Here is a 14,119-nt window from a genome sequence, read left to right as displayed (position 1 = left end):
GTCTCCTTCATCTTCAGGGTTGGGAATTACAGGCAAAGTGGTCTCCTGAGTGCATCTGATCCCTCCCACCGTGCAGGAATCTCTCCAACCTCATCACTGCTGCTCCAGACAGGTGTGTGCTCTGGGCTGCACAGAAACCACCTGCCACAGAGGAGGAGGGAGCTATTCATTCCAAGGGGCAGCTGCAATTTTGTGTTATTGGAGAGGGGGAAAGACAGAGGAACTGTGTGCTTTTAGGTGTCACTTGTAGTGACGGACCAGAGTGTCGTCGTGCTGCAGGAATTTACCACCTCTAAACAAGGAATCCCAAACTAGGAATCCAGACAAGGTGTAAATTGAGTTTATTCTGATTCTTCCAGCTGATACCAACTGCAGGTGAAGAACAATAACTATTACAAATTTGGGGTTTATTTGCTTGCTTCCTTGGTTTTTCAACGCTGATCTTATGAAGGTGGACTTTCAGAATCTGAGGAGAGAAGATCTCCTCTTGCTTGTTGAGGATGTGTAGGCTGCTGTTTCAGTCACACTAAACATGATGTCCAGTAAAATGGCTCTGAAGAAGACAATGGGCAGTGCCAAAATTGGTCGCTAATTATCATTGTCTTGGAGATCTCGGTTGTGCTGGACAGAGAAAACTGTGCATCAACTACCAAAATTATTCTGCTTTTCAAACAGCTATAGAGACATCAAGATAACTCAAAAATCTCTTTCCATTCCATGGATTCTTAGTGATTGCCTGCAGTTTACTCTCTTGCCTTTTGTCTAGACTAGTTTTTCGCTTTTATGTTAAGCTCGTCAAATACCTCAGTCGCTGTAGTATCCAAGATCTGTTAAAAATACCCGAAAAGAAATCCCTTTTTTCTTTCTCTGCCTTTTGTTTAACTGACTTGAGCTGTAAAAAAGGCATCTTTGATACCCAAAAGTTCCCTCTGTGTCTCCTGGAGCCCTTAAATACTTTATCTCCCCTCTTTTATCTCTTAATCCCTTACAGTACTACGTGCTAAAGACTAAGTAAAATCTTAATCATTTCCGTTCACAGAACCGGGACCAGAGGCACAGTGCAGAATATGGAATGTATAACTGGCTCTTCAGTGACTACTCCTGGTTGTCTTCCCTCCCCAACAAACCCCTGCTTCTTTTCAAAAGAAAATGGAGACGCTTCTGGAACTCTCCGTAATCCCTTTAGTGATGCTGTGCCCAGCAGTGATAATAAACAGAGAGGAGCTGAATAGATGCAGCACTCTGATAACTCTGACACAGCTGATTTTGGGAGTGTCAGGACACCCACTCTTCCCAGTGCAAAAGGAATGTTTCACCCGTTTCACCTGTCTCCAGCCACACCTAAAAACAGGCAACCAGGGAAGAGTAATAACAGATCATGTACACAGGATATTCCCTCCAAGCTTCTGATTGTTTCCTGCTCAGGGAATTCTCACACTGTTGCTTCCGTAGGAACTCGGGGACCTTTCTTTGAAACATTTTTCTATTCTTCCCTTCAGTCTGTGGGTTTTATGTCATTCATTTTGTGGTGGGGCTTGCAGGAGAACATGCACAATGGAGGAGGGGGTTGCTTTTCTCTGCATGGAGAACATTGTGGGGAAAACAAGACGGAAGTTGTATCCATGAAGTAACTAAAGAATTGATGAGGCTTTCATTAGATGGGTCTCAGTAGGATCTGGCATGAGGGTTAATACCTGTGCTTGTTTCCCAAGAAAAGTAAGATAATCTGGTCTTCATATGAAAATGGGAACACTTTGGGTGTGCATTAAAAAAAGAAGGGAAGGAAGGGAGGGAGGGAGGGAGGGCAGATGCTATTAGGCAGGACACATTTTTATGAAGATTGGTTGTTTCCTGATACCAGTGGTCTTGTGATTGAAGATTTATTTATAGAAAAAAAAAACACATACAAGATAAACCATTAAAAGCTATGAACAGAATAAGTTAGTATGGAAATATTTGTTTCAGAAGTAAAATATAAAACATCAGGATGGGATTAATGTCACTGAAGCTTAGACAGCTAAACCTGAACTTGATGCTCCCTTTCAGGTCAATGGATAGATAAAGAGAGGTTAAATGGCATGTTTTTGACTTAAAGATGAGCCAGACTGTCCTCTCTACTCTCTGAAGGGAAATGAGGGTGATTTGTGTTGATCTGGAGCATTTAAATTTGGATGAAAAGAATCTCATCCACAGAGCTCCATCAGTCAGTACTAGTGTGGGGCAGTAGAAAAGGGAATAAACTTCATCCACATACATGAGAAGGATGAGAAGGGAGAGATCAAAAGGAAAATCAACTCAGTTCTTCTTACCCTTGTTTATGAACAGTCAACTAAGGTCCAACTGAGGGGGTGTCCAAAGGACTTGCCAAGGTTATCTACATATATCAGGGTGAAATCCCCGGCGTATGTGCATTTTCATGCTGTAAGCAGGGATCAACTGCTTTATCCTCCCTGGTGTCTACTAAAATATCTCCTTTCTGATGGGATTAGTTTTTGCATTAATCTGCTATTTATTGCCGGAGTGCAAGTGAAGCGACCATGTGAAGCATCATCCTCCCATTCAGTGCTTCAGCCCTGGCACCATCTGTATGAATAACACCAACATATGTATGGAAAACCAGCATCACCCAGACTTAATAACAGCCACTGTTCAGATGGATGAAAAAAATGCATTATATTTACATCTATGGGATTTATTAGCTCTTTTTTAATTAGTTCTCCATGCGGCAATTTACTTCCAGTGCTGTTCTTAATGAAAACGTTCTAAGTTGCAGTTCTGTTCGTAATGCTGGGAGTTTTAGCCATTCCATCTCTGCCCTCACTGACTAAAATCAGTTTTGTTTCCTTCAGAGTTAAATAGTCTTTAAAAAAAAAAAATTATCTGAGGTAGGTACTTCTTGTATTTAAATATGCATGGCTGCTGCACTGAAAACACCCCTCAGTGGATAAGCAGCAACACTTGCTATGCAAGTGTGTTTTTCTTTCCTGACAAGGGAAGCTTTTCAACTCTCATTTTCTCCAGTTCTGCACAAACCACGTTATTCTCCCACCACTTACCTTTCAGCAGAACTGGAGCACACGGTTCCTGCTCCCTTAGCTGAAACACTTTAATGCTGACCGTGCTGTGGTGTGTCTTGTGTGAGCTTTTTAAAGGTTCATTTCCACTAACACGTGAATGAGAATTTAAAGGTTTCTGTCAGCTTTTACAGCTCTGATTTGCTTGCTCTGTAGTTAAATGCTGCTGCAAGGTGAAAGCCTGGTATCTCCCCATGGCAGCTTCTCAGGGATGGTGAAATAGTAAAGAGACTCTGGATGGGTACTGAGTGATTTGCATCCTTGACAGCCTTGGCTCTGTACTCTGGTGCTTAAGCATCCATCTCCTTGAAGTTGTCTTTTCCTGCAACCAGACATATTTTAGCCCGAGTCAGCATTTTTCTTCCTGATAGTTAATCCAAGATGAAAGTCAAATGCCCATAATTCTGCAGGTTCCCAGAGGGACATCAGATTTGCCACGTTGGTGCAAACTGATGACTCCTCAGGTCTATCTAATCTCTATCAGTCTCCAGCACACGATGTCTTGGCTGGCAGTGTTTTATGTCTCTCATTTTGATGTTATCCTGAGTGCTTCCCAGAATAATTCAGCATATTCATAAAGCTGATTTATTTTTTTTTTTTTTTTTTTAATTCTCCTTCCTCCCTCCACACAACAGGAGTTGCCCAATGTGAGTCTGGGAGCCCTGTCTTGGTACAGAGAGACAGGCAGTGACTGCTCAGGCCAGAAGAGTTGTGGCTTCTTGAGTAGAATTATAAAATCGCAGAATGGCTTGGGTTGGAAGAGATATCTTAAAAATGCTCCTCCCTGGGCAGGGACAAATTCCACTAGCTCAGAGCCCCATCCCACCTGGCCTAGAACAATCCCAGGCAAGAGAGGCTCTAATTACTTCTTCATGAAATTTGGGGAATAGAGATGTTTGCTGTCTGGCTCAAAACTTAAGTTGCACCTGAGGACACAGAGGTTAAAGACTGTTAAAAAAACAAATAAATAAATAAAGAGGTGAATGTTCAGATTGTCTTGAAGCACTTTGAAGCTGAGTCAAGAGGGAGGGAAATAGGCTGTGTAAGGGATGGTGCCTTTATCTTTAAAGATAACATCTTCAAATTGCCTCCATCACTGGAGAGCTCTGATTAAAGAGGTGCAGTGGGAGCGCTGTCCCTGCTGCTCCCTGCCAGCAGCTCTTACCTGGCAACCACACCACTTGCAGAAGGGGGAACAAAATCATTCACCTCTTTGTTCCGAGTGGCAACTGGAAGAAACATCCTGTCCTGGAATACTGGCAAATCCAGCAGCTCTGTGCCGTGTTCTCCTTTTGATCCTCCTCATGATAAACAGGGTTTCTCACTATTAAACTAACAGTGTCTCCACTCCAAAAGCTCTCCTAATTGCTACCCAAAAAGGAAGAGATGGATGTGACGAAAAGGGCTGCACCTTGTAGCTCAGGGAAACTAATGCAGCTCAAAGTGCAAAGTGAACACATGGATGGACAGTGACCAGTAGTATTTTCTTGGCCATCTGTTTAGTGTCACTTAGATTTACATCACACATTGCTGGAAGTTTTAACCTTTTTTTTTTTTTTGCTTTTTTTTCAAGGCAACAAAATAAATTCATAGCCCTTCTCTGCACACTGAGCCTCACTCTCCTGCAATTCATTCTTCTTCTGAAGAAGAAGATTCCAGAGAAGTTTCTTTAGTTTGTTTTTGGAATGTTGTGAAGGAGAACCCAAGTGACAAGGATGTTTTTTCTGAGAAGTAGAATCATAGGATCATAGAACTATTAAGGTTTGAAAAGACCTCTAAAATCATCAAGGTTAACAGTCAACCTACCACCACGTTCATCCTTAAACCATGTCCTCAAGTGCCACATGCTTTTTGAACACTTCCAGGGATGGTGACTCCACCACTTCCATGGGCAGCCTGTTCTAGTGCTTGAAAACCCTTTCCATGAAAGAAATTTCTTAATATCTCATCTAAATCTCCCCTGACACAACTTGAGGCCATTTCCTCTTGGCCTGTCACTTCTTACCTGGGAGAAGAGACTGACACCCCCCTCACCAGAACCTCCTTTCAGGTAGTTGTAGGAAGCAATAAGGTCACCCCTCAGCCTCCTTTCCTCCAGGCTGAACAGGATGACAATGCTCCTACAAGAAATATTATATGAAGAGAAAACAAGTGCACATTTTTTTGGAGGAAGCATCTCCTGTGAGTTATGCCCTTGAGAAGAAGCAAAGCCTTATTTTTAAGTGGGTTTTGTTCCTTTCTCTCTCCTGACTTGCTTTAGCAAGAGGCATGAAGGAGTTCTTCCTTTAAGTTCACCTTGTTCGGAGAATGGAACTGATCATTTAGTTATTTCCATAGCTCAGCTTTGGACATATCTTCATTTTTTCCCCTGCCTTTTCAGTGTTGCCACAGCACTGTTGGGGTGTCTTGGTGGAGCCAGAGCCGGAGTGACACACATGGGGACAACCCAGATAGAAGGCTTGTATCAACTGTATCAGTCAAATAATAGAAGTTGCTGGAGGTTGAAAAGGAACTTGGCGTTGGATTAAACATTGTCATGTTAAAGAACTATGTAATGACTTTTCAATCATACACGACTCTGCCACGTGCAGTGTGCCATGAGAAATAAAGATGAGGTCAGTTCACTCATAAATAGATTTTCCCCTTGTTCTAATGTGATAAGACAACGCTGCTGAGATTTGCTCTTCACTTGCCATTTAATCAGAGCTGAGTTTGCAATGTCATTACCTGATGTTTCACATATTCAGCATCAGGTAATTTAAAAATCCTTATGCAGATAGTCTTGCTGCTTCTGTAACAGCATTTGTTTTTGAGAGGTTGGCGAAATTATTCTCATTCATTTTGTGTCACCTTCCAGGCTCTGGGCATTTCCACCTTTGTGAAATGAATTTTCTCCTCATCCCCAAAGTTCAGCTGGCAATATTCAGTTCTGAAGTGTGATATCACCTCTTATATTTCATGCCATAATTATGTCCTACTCTGCAGTTTTGGCTCCCAGGTGCAAATTCTGACCTGCTACAGACCTTTTTTATAGGTTTACATGACCATCAGTTGCTTGGTTTTTAACAGCTGCCATGTACTGTGCGCTGCTAAGACAAACCTTCAGAGTTCAGAGAGAAATGCACTGGAGTAAATTCCTTTTAGGAAGGAATTACTAACTTCAAGCCTGAAGATGGAAAATGGTCAGGATGGCTTTTAGTGTAGTGAATCCCAGGCAGCTGGCTTAGATAAACAGCATCTTTCTTGGACCACCAAACAGCGCCTGTAGTTTGGTCTTTGGTGGATTTTTGTTGTTGTTGTTGTTCCTGGGGTTTTTCTGGTTTTGTTTTGTTCCCAGTATCATCTTGTTTCTTTATTTACTTTTGCTATAGGATCAGCCTTTACTATCCATAAGATACCTGTGTGGTGGTCCCTGAAAGATGGCCCAGGTAGTTTCATCAATGTCTTTACCTGAAACTCCTGTATTAACAATGATCTGCAATTCCCAAATTAGAAGACCTTGATATCAGGGCCAAAATTCCTCTATAATTCCAAAGGAACTGGAGTTCTACTGGGGTATATTTCTAAGCAGAAAAAGAAATTATTTCAGTGAAGTTGAATCAAAGGTGGCTGCTGGGAACCATTGATGTCGTTAGGAGAATGCACAGGGGAAATAAATGTGGAAGAGAATATAAAGCAATATTGCATGGGGTATATCATCACCCTGCTATCTCATTTCTTCCTGACAGAAGACTCCTGGGTTATTAGGTCTGTCCTATTTTAAGAAGCTGTTGTTAAAATTCCAGTAAAAGCAGAAATGGCCAGTGTGGCTGAATTAAAACAGCAGCTTTTCTGCTGGGGGCAGTTGTGGGTTGAAGAAATTCTGTAATGAAAAGTGGATACCATTTACTTCCCTAGAAAATTAGTGGGAAGGATTATTTAAAAAGGTGAACTTTAGCTGATGAAACAACAGGCTTTACTGAAGGCAAAAATCTCATCATGATGTAGTGCATTTGAACAAAGGCCCAGCTAAAGACTTAGGTCTGGAAGGTTCACGATGTCAGTAATGTAATTCTCAGACTAATCTGGTATCTGATGAGCTCCAGCTTCAAAGAGGCAGAAACCACCACAGATTTTCTTGGTATTGTGACTTTTGTCTTCTTTTCCTCATCTTTTTTTTTTTTTTTTTCTTATCCTCAAAATTAATCATTAAAATTTTACATATATAATAAAGCAGTTATATCAGGCCCAGGCTGAAACCCTCATCACACTGATCAGAAAGGGAAGACATGGGCCCTCAGAGCCCATTCCCACTATCACAGATGGAAGAGATTCAGTTCAAATTAGTTAAGGCATGAATTGCACCCCAAATGCAGAGGAAGGTTTTCTTACGTGGGGGTAAATTTGATCCTGAAAACATATGCTAAGTTTGTTTTCCATGTTTTCAGGAAAAGAAACTAAGAATATTAGCAACTACAAGTGACTAGAACCAGAAAAACATAAACAGCCAGAGGTTTCCTACTTTCCCTACAATATTCTCTTGGGGCTTTTCAGAAATAGAAAATTTAGGTCCCCATGTTACAAGGTGCTGTCTCCACCCTCAGCCTCACAGATGAATTTAGGTTCTCTGTCATGAATGAGATGATGCTGCAGGATTTCAGCTCTGTCATATTCAGAAGCTACTTTGCAATTTACATCTGGAACTGGTATGGAGTATAAAACACTTTCAGAGGAAAGTAGACAAATAAAGTATATTGTGACATGGGTTTAATTAGTGTAAACCTGTGTATGTCAAGGTGTCAGTTCTAAAGCAGCAAAGGACATCAGTGCTTTGGAAACAGTTCATTAGAGCATTGAAAAAAAAATCAAAACAAAGGAAAGCAAAACTGAATTAAGCAAAAAAATGGCAAAATGGAGTGAAGGGCTTACTTTTCTGTGGGCTGCAGCTCAGGATTCCTCTGCTGAGGGTTCAGTTCTGGCACGTGCTCACTGCCTGTGTGTTTGACCTGTTGAGGAGGAGGCAATAGATAATTTTGACGAGCTGTTTACACATCCATGTTTTCTGTGCTCACCACCAAAATCTGTATCTTCATTCTGTCCTTAATTCTCCGTCCTTTGGACAATCCATCAGACTTCCTTCAACAGTGTGGGTTTACAGCCCATGACTTTGCAGAGTAAGAACTTTCCTATGGGCCTGATGCAAAGCTGGATAAAGTCAGTGAGGCTGTTTGCATGGACTGAAGTGAGCTTTGGAACATCTCTCCTCCTTCATTGACTTGGTAATTTCATAGGCTACCTTTGATCATCTCAGCCAGCTTGTAATGAATGTCATCGTTTCACACTTTCAAAGAATCATCCAACTGGCCCAAAAAGCTCTGCACAAATAATGGTCATCTACTGTTGACAATGGGTGACAATTTCTCTGGATGAGCTTCTCCCACAGAGAAGTCCATTGAGGTTCATACCTGTGGGAAAGCCTTAAATCTTCATAAATGTGCAAAATTCCAAAGCTGCATCATCACAACTTCCTTAACGCAGAGTGACACTTCTCATGTTACTTGGACAGAGATCTCCCTTGATTTGAAACAGCAGCAGGTAGGAACAAATTGGTTTATTACTCCGGATAATTTATCTTCCCTTGAGACTACCTCTTTAATTTAGGCAGAACAGCCTGGATTAAATAAACGAGCAGAGTCTACACTGTGAACCACAAAGAGGTGAAAGATGGTTCTCTGAAGCCCAGGGAGGATCCACAGCTCACATTGCCATTCCAACTTAGAGCTACCACAGGGCTGGAGCAGCTCTTTCCAGTCTGTTTTTGCAGTTCTCAGTAAAAAGACCTGTCAGCCTGCACAGAAGAGTAATTTTAGCACCCTGATAGCAGCAGGGGTTTGGGTTTTTTTAATTTGTCCTTTCCTTTCTTGCCCTCTCTGTATGGGGGAAAAAAAAAAAAAAAGAAATAAGATAAATATGCCTGTTTCCTTTTATTGACTATGAAGGTAATAGGAATGACTCACTGAAATACAGACAGACAAAGCCTTAAGTCAGCCAAGTTTCTACTAGTAAAGTTTCCCAGATATAAAAAATAAACACAAGTCTGCTGCATCTTTTTTTTTTTTTTTTTCCTAGAGCTTTCTTTTTAGTTCTCTATTTGTACAGCAGCTAACACGAGGCTATAGTCACAGTCCAGGACTAGAACTGCTAAACTCAGCATAACTATTACTACAGCAAATAGCAAAAAAAAGAAAAAAAAAATCTTTAATAAAAACCTAAAAGTATGACAGAACTCAAACTCTTCCTCAGTAACTCATAATAACTCATTTTTATCCTCAGCTAAACCAGAAACATGTTTTAAGTCTGTTGGTTTGCTGGCCCAGAATATCTTTAATTAGATTGTGTCTGGAGAATCTCTCTTGTTCCGCTCCAAGTCTGTAGATTATCTATTTCTAATTCAAATGGCTTTTGCAATGTTAAATGTGACTCTCTCTTGTTCCACTCCAAGTCTGTAGATTATCTATTTTTAATTTAAATGGCTTTTGCAACATTTTCCCTGCCTGCAAATCAAGATTCACAATCCCCAGTAGTGCAGAGCCTGCTGAGAGCAATGCTGGCAGTAGGGTTTGCATTCATGTCCAACATATGGTCCCTTCATCCTGGTCCTTGGAGATAAGATCTTATCCAAGGTCCACAGGACCTGACTTGATCCTTTCTCTCCTGCTGAGGGAGCTGGGATTGCAGCCTGGGGAAGGGAAGGCTCAGGAGGATCTTATCCATCTACATACACCTGATGGGGAGAGATAAAAAAGATGGAATCAGGTTCTTCTCAGTAGTTTCCACTGGCAGGACAAAAGGCAAGGGGCACAATCTGAAATAGTTGCTGAGAGTTGTGGAGTCTCCAGCCTTGGAGCCATTCAAAACACAACTGAACACAGCCCTGATCACCCTTCTCCATCTCCAGAGGTCTCTTCCCACTCCATCCTTTCAGTCATTCTGTGACTTGACATCCTTTTGTGACATTAAAAGGACTTTGGCTACTGAATTTGTGCAGCTAAATGTGGGTGTCCAGGGTGTACCTTCCTGCACCTGAGAAAGTCATCCCGAAGATCCCTTTGTAACTAATACTAGTCAATACCAGGCATTGAAATTTAGGTCAATATGAAGTTGATGACTTCATTTAAATGATCCCCACCCTAAAAATCCTTGGCTGTATTGATTAGATCTGTAATTACTGTAATAGGAGCCTGGAGCCTGGGAGTTATTATGCTCAGATGGAGGTACTTGCACCTTAAATTAGCTGAGATGAATGTCATCTGCAGAAGGATAGCCTTGCTTATTAGAGTAGAGTGGTTTAAGTGCCTCTTTGAGGTGTTTATGTGAATACAAGGCAGGAACTGTCATCTATGCTTTGTATATGCAGCACAGCACACAATGGACATCTGATTTCAAAATATTGTCCAAATGGCCTTATTATGAGTAAGTTTGAACATCAGCATAAATAAAAATATGGCTGTGTCTGTATTTGGCTGCTTTGAGGGAGGGGGGTGTCTGGTCACTGGTCTGTTTTGACACCTTGTTGGCTGGCACCTGTATTGAGGGGGAAAAAAAAAAAGAAAAAAAAAGAAGGGAAAAAAAAAAAAGGAACTTCTTACCAGTTATGTCTTCAATAATAATAGCAGACTATTTTTTCATTCCTTTCCTCACCCTTGATAGCAAGTTTAACTAGATTTTCTTCTAGATTTTTTTGTGTAGAGATACACAAACAATATTTACTAAGGAAGTAGAGGTAGACTAAACACAAACATTACAGAAGGTTGCAGATGCATTTCCTAGGGTTGCTCACAGACCTGTTTCATGGGGTGGTGAGTGCAAAAATACAATTTATCTGACCTTAGAAGTCCATAGGGCTGATCTTGGAGGTGCTATTCTGCTGCTGATGTCTATCCTAGGAGGCTTCTTTTAGGGTAATTGGAGAGCAACATGCTCTTTCATAAAAAAATACCCTTTTTTAATTCTATTGACTAAATGAATACTGTAAACGTTTTATAGTTTAGATTTACATGGTTTTGATCTCTAATTGGAGATCTACACGTGGCATAGTGAGTCCTTCCTAGCCAGAGGAAGCTGTCCAAGGTTTTCATTGCATGGAAAAATGGGAAGTAGATTGAGGTTTCTTAGATCTATTCTCTCCTGAAAAGTGCATTAGTGTCACACTCTGCCTTCTATACTTTGTCCACTTCGCAGAAAAATGTATTTTTAAAACTAAATGCAGTGTTCTGCAGGTGTGGGAACTGCTGGCGTTGAAGAGCAGCACAAAATTTGCTCTTTTCCTTGCTACAGCAGCTCTGTGCTGCATTTTCTTTATAAATTTGTTTTGTCTATGCTCTCAGTCATGGAATCATGAAACGGTTTGGGTGTGAAGGGACTTCAAAGATCATCTTGTTCCAACCCCTTGCCATGGGTAGGGACACCTTCCACTATCCCAGGTTGCTCCAAGCCCCGTCCAACCTGGCCTTGAACACCTCCAGGGATGGGACATCCACAGCTTCCCAGGGCATCTTGTACCAGTCTGCTCACCCCTTCTACTCCCACGATTACTTTGGGCTGCAGTCACCGAAAATACACTTTTCTGACTTTCCATCTCCTTTGTTGCTGATTCTGCACTTCGGGACCCCCTTGAGTAACCACCTTCCGTCGGTAACAGCTTTACATCAGAAACTCCCTGGAAATCCTGTAATTACTTACCGGTTCTTCTTGGTTTTGCAGAGCCTGTGATCCCCCTGGGAAGCTGGAATGGATTCTCAAGGCATTGCACATTCAGGCCCCGCGTCCATGTCTGCGTTACTGACACGTCACATTGAACCTGCTCCACCAACAGGCACAAGCTGTATGAAAAAAAAGAGCTAAATTTCATACTGTGTGTTGGTAGCATTGTGAATCATTTTGCCTGGTTTTTTTCCCCCTTCATTGTAGACACGTTTTACCTCAGATTTTAATTACGTCCCCCGTGTCTGGGGAATGCTCTTTCCTTTGCCTTCAGATTTGCTAAACAATGTGCTGTAAGATAAGTAGCTTTTAATTCATCTCCATTGTTTGTGTTTTTAACCTGCTCCCGGTCTCCAGTTCTGCCCATTTAAAACCATGAAAGTCAAGATGTTTTGTCTGATTCTTTTTTTGTTGTTGTTGTTTGTTACTGTTTTTGTACATTTAAAGATTAATTTAGCTCAGATTCCCCCTCCTGCTGTGCACTGCTGCTTTAGACTCTGCTCTGCTGGATCTGAGCTAAGCACGACCACAATTATATATGCCATTTACAACACTTAAATTAGATGCTTCTTTGATCCCACTGTATGCACAGAACACCACACTCATTTATGAGAAACACTACTGAAAGAGCAGGACAAATAAGCAAGGCATAATGTAACAATTTCTTAAAGACCTTTAATCTATTAAAAAAAAAAATCAAGCAAGGTATGTCATTAAAAAAAAAAATAAATTTTGCATTAGATTCCATTTCATAGGTTGCAATGCAACCAGCGTTTAGGATTTTGTTCCATCCTCACCCACAATATTTTCTGCTGACAACATGATTGAAACTGCCATTTAAATTCTCGTTTAAATGTGTCGTGTGTTATAAATGCCGTTTTCCTCCGGTAAATAAAGCATTTCAAAAATGGTTTTAATTAAAATGTCATAGGAATTATTGAAGAGAATTTAACAAAACAATATGTTTTTTATTCTTTGAGAAAAGTAAAATGTTTTGACAAAAGTGCTTCTCACCATAAAAAAAAAAAAAAAAAAATCAGTTGCCTCTATATGGATTTTTGGTTACTGTGAAGCTTTAGAAAAGAATAACAAATATTAAACTAGATTCTTGCCTGCACTGATTTCAATTGCATGCTTCCTTTCCAAAAAGCTGACACAGTCTTTCCTCAGGAAAGGTTGAGCACAGAAAATGCTCAGAGAAATCTTGCAGGTGCTTAAGCTCATTCAGGGTCAAAGCTGTGAAACTTCTTAAATCAGTGCAGTTTGCTTTGGTGAAGAAACAGAAGGCACAGGTTCTGGTGGTTTTTCTTTAGGTTTATGCTACCAAATCTACGTAACTGGATTGTTACATGTAATATTAAATATTCATTAATTGCCACTGAGAAAAGCTAATTAATAAAGTGATACTGGGTTTTTTTTCCCAGCCAAGCTTAGTGCTGGCGTGAAATTAGGAATTATGACACCTACTGCTTTACCTTACTACAGAGAGTTTACTTCTGAAATAGAACTCCTTCCCTCTATCCACCACAAAGTGCAGACTTTCTCCATCAGCACATTTGGCAAATCCTCCAGTGATGAAAATCATTTTCATCTCGTTAGTGAGAGCTGAACCGAGCCCAGCTCGTGGCTGATTGCGAGCAAATATTTTGAGAGCTTCGAGTTGCATTTGAACAGGGGATCCAGAACAAACACTTCTTGCCCAGTCACTAATCCCATTCATTAGCAGCTCAGTGATTACCTCATTAGTGTGATGCAGTGCAGACACAGACTGATTGAGCTTTCCCTGAGCCAGCTCACACAGCACATGAATTTGGCACCAATGACCCAGGTAAAGAATTTCTCTGCTGAAACTGTAAAGCTTGTCTGGCCTGGAGCAGGTTTGAAAACATGTGGTGACAAACATAATGTTGTGAGTTGCTTGGTTATAATGGCAAATGCTATTAAAAAAAAACCAAAACAAAACATGAGGTTGCTATAAATGAGTATATTCAGGTTAAATCATAGAATCAGAAAATGGTTTGCATTGGAAGGGACTTTCAAGCATTGTCTAGTCCAACCCCCCTGCCATGGGCAGGGACACCTTCCACTAGACCAGGTTGCTTCAAGCCCTGTCCCAGCATGGCCTTGAACACTTCCAGGCACGGGGCATCCACAGCTTCTCTGGGCAACCTGTGCCAGGGCCTCACCATTCTCACCATAAACAATTTCTTCCTTATGTCTAATCTAAACCCGCCCTCTTTCAGTTTAAAACTGTTGCCCCTTGTCTTGTCACTCCACGCCCTGGTAAAAAGCACCTCTGTCTT

General features: G+C 41.1%; 1 long non-coding RNA gene across 1 annotated transcript in view; it reads left to right on the top strand.

Annotated features, from left to right (window-relative positions):
* The window catches only part of LOC114069053, a 59,291-nt gene extending 46,819 nt beyond the window's left edge, over positions 1-12,472 (top strand). Inside the window, exon 2 of the long non-coding RNA XR_003573710.1 lies at positions 11,817-12,472. This is a non-coding gene — a long non-coding RNA (uncharacterized LOC114069053). The remainder of the gene's footprint in view (positions 1-11,816) is intronic.
* The last annotated feature ends 1,647 nt before the right edge of the window (positions 12,473-14,119 follow it).

The sequence above is a fragment of the Empidonax traillii genome, unplaced genomic scaffold, assembly GCF_003031625.1.
Source record: "Empidonax traillii isolate 1590-97213 ecotype Southwest subspecies unplaced genomic scaffold, ASM303162v1 scaffold1171:size163621, whole genome shotgun sequence".
Classification (NCBI taxonomy): domain Eukaryota; kingdom Metazoa; phylum Chordata; class Aves; order Passeriformes; family Tyrannidae; genus Empidonax; species Empidonax traillii.
The sequence above is the reverse complement of the archived record's forward strand: the minus strand, read 5'-3'. Positions and strand labels throughout refer to the sequence as shown.